Genomic DNA, 3,469 nt, shown 5'->3' with positions numbered 1-3,469 from the left:
GCATTCTTGAGACGTGACCATCTCTACTCACAAAATGTGAGACAGGGAATTTATAATGTGCCAACGTTTGCACATAGTAAGTTTTGGAGAATAGGGTTTGTTTTCTTCTGTTTCTTTACCTATTCTCTACCAGGTAAGACATTAAGAAAACGGGAAAGTCCTATGCGGATGTGACTTTGGGTCACATGCCGATGTGTCCTTGAGCAAGACACTTTAGCACAAATTGCTCCCGTAGGCATGTCTACGGTATTGAAGTGTTTGTAATGTAATATATATATTTGAGTTTTCTTCTGTTCTCTACCTATTCTCTGGCAGATAGTTCATTCAGAAAACAGAAATCATTGGCGGATGTTGCATTCTTGAGACGTGACCATCTCTACTCACAAAATGGGAGACAGGGAATTTATAATGTGCCAACGTTTGCACATAGTAAGTTTTGGAGAATAGGGTTTGTTTTTCTTCTGTTTCTTTACCTATTCTCTACCAGGTAAGACATTAAGGAAAACGGGAAAGTCCTATGCGGATGTGACTTTGGGTCACATGCCGATGTGTCCTTGAGCAAGACACTTTAGCACAAATTGCTCCCGTAGGCATGTCTACGGTATTGAAGTGTTTGTAATGTAATATATATATTTGAGATTTTCTTCTGTTTCTCTACCTATTCTCTGGCAGATAGTTCATTCAGAAAACAGAAATCATTGGCGGATGTTGCATTCTTGAGACGTGACCATCTCTACTCACAAAATGGGAGACAGGGAATTTATAATGTGCCAACGTTTGCACATAGTAAGTTTTGGAGAATAGGGTTTGTTTTCTTCTGTTTCTTTACCTATTCTCTACCAGGTAAGACATTAAGAAAACGGGAAAGTCCTATGCGGATGTGACTTTGGGTCACATGCCGATGTGTCCTTGAGCAAGACACTTAGCACAAATTGCTCCCGTAGGCATGTCTACGGTATTGAAGTGTTTGTAATGTAATATATATATTTGGAGTTTTCTTCTGTTTCTCTACCTATTCTCTGGCAGATAGTTCATTCAGAAAACAGAAATCATTGGCGGATGTTGCATTCTTGAGACGTGACCATCTCTACTCACAAATGGGAGACAGGGAATTTATAATGTGCCCAACGTTTGCACATAGTAAGTTTTGGAGAATAGGGTTTGTTTTCTTCTGTTTCTTTACCTATTCTCTACCAGGTAAGACATTAAGAAAACGGGAAAGTCCTATGCGGATGTGACTTTGGGTCACATGCCGATGTGTCCCTTGAGCAAGACACTTAGCACAAATTGCTCCCGTAGGCATGTCTACGGTATTGAAGTGTTTGTAATGTAATATATATATTTGAGTTTTTCTTCTGTTTCTCTACCTATTCTCTGGCAGATAGTTCATTCAGAAAACAGAAATCATTGGCGGATGTTGCATTCTTGAGACGTGACCATCTCTACTCACAAAATGGGAGACAGGGAATTTATAATGTGCCAACGTTTGCACATAGTAAGTTTTGGAGAATAGGGTTTGTTTTCTTCTGTTTCTTTACCTATTCTCTACCAGGTAAGACATTAAGAAAACGGGAAAGTCCTATGCGGATGTGACTTTGGGTCACATGCCGATGTGTCCTTGAGCAAGACACTTTAGCACAAATTGCTCCCGTAGGCATGTCTACGGTATTGAAGTGTTTGTAATGTAATATATATATTTGAGTTTTCTTCTGTTTCTCTACCTATTCTCTGGCAGATAGTTCATTCAGAAAACCAGAAATCATTGGCGGATGTTGCATTCTTGAGACGTGACCATCTCTACTCACAAAATGGGAGACAGGGAATTTATAATGTGCCAACGTTTGCACATAGTAAGTTTTGGAGAATAGGGGTTGGTTTTCTTCGGTTTCTTTACCTATTCTCTACCAGGTAAGACATTAAGAAAACGGGAAAGTCCTATGCGGATGTGACTTTGGGTCACATGCCGATGTGTCCTTGAGCAAGACACTTTAGCACAAATTGCTCCCGTAGGCATGTCTACGGTATTGAAGTGTTTGTAATGTAATATATATATTTGAGTTTTCTTCTGTTTCTCTACCTATTCTCTGGCAGATAGTTTCATTCAGAAAACAGAAATCATTGGCGGATGTTGCATTCTTGAGACGTGACCATCTCTACTCACAAAATGGGAGACAGGGAATTTATAATGTGCCAACGTTTGCACATAGTAAGTGTTGGAGAATAGGGTTTGTTTTCTTCTGTTTCTGACCTATTCTCTACCCAGGTAAGACATTAAGAAAACGGGAAAGTCCTATGCGGATGTGACTTTGGGTCACATGCCGATGTGTCCTTGAGGCAAGACACTTTTAGCACAAATTGCTCCCGTAGGCATGTCTACGGTATTGAAGTGTTTGTAATGTAATATATATATTTGAGTTTTCTTCTGTTTCTCTACCATATTCTCTGGCAGATAGTTCATTCAGAAAACAGAAATCATTGGCGGATGTTGCATTCTTGAGACGTGACCATCTCTACTCACAAATGGGAGACAGGGAATTTATAATGGTGCCAACGTTTGCACATAGTAAGTTTTGGAGAATAGGGTTTGTTTTCTTCTGTTTCTTTACCTATTCTCTACCAGGGTAAGACATTAAGAAAACGGGAAAGTCCTATGCGGATGTGACTTTGGGTCACATGCCGATGTGGTCCTTGAGCAAGACACTTTTAGCACAAATTGCTCCCGTAGGCATGTCTACGGTATTGAAGTGTTTGTACATGTAATATATATATTTGAGTTTTCTTCTGTTTTCTCTACCTATTCTCTGGCAGATAGTTCATTCAGAAACAGAAATCATTGGCGGATGTTGCATTCTTGAGACGTGACCATCTCTACTCACAAAATGTGAGACAGGGAATTTATAATGTGCCAACGTTTGCACATAGTAAGTTTTGGAGAATAGGGTTTGTTTTCTTCTGTTTCTTTACCTATTCTCTACCAGGTAAGACATTAAGAAAACGGGAAAAGTCCTATGCGGATGTGACTTTGGGTCACATGCCGATGTGTCCTGTGAGCAAGACACTTTAGCACAAATTGCTCCCGTAGGCATGTCTACGGTATTGAAGTGTTTGTAATGTAATATATATATTTGAGTTTTCTTCTGTTTCTCTACCTATTCTCTGGCAGATAGTTCATTCAGAAAACAGAAATCATTGGCGGATGTTGCATTCTTGAGACGTGACCATCTCTACTCACAAAATGGGAGACAGGGAATTTATAATGTGCCAACGTTTGCACATAGTAAGTTTTGGAGAATAGGGTTTGTTTTCTTCTGTTTCTTACCTATTCTCTACCAGGTAAGACATTAAGAAAACGGGGAAAGTCCTATGCGGATGTGACTTGGGTCACATGCCGATGTGTCCTTGAGCAAGACACTTTAGCACAAATTGCTCCGTAGGCATGTCTACGGTATTGAAGTGTTTGTAATGTAAT

This window comes from Trematomus bernacchii, unplaced genomic scaffold, assembly GCF_902827165.1.
Source record: "Trematomus bernacchii unplaced genomic scaffold, fTreBer1.1, whole genome shotgun sequence".
In the NCBI taxonomy this organism is placed as follows: domain Eukaryota; kingdom Metazoa; phylum Chordata; class Actinopteri; order Perciformes; family Nototheniidae; genus Trematomus; species Trematomus bernacchii.
The sequence above is the reverse complement of the archived record's forward strand: the minus strand, read 5'-3'. Positions refer to the sequence as shown.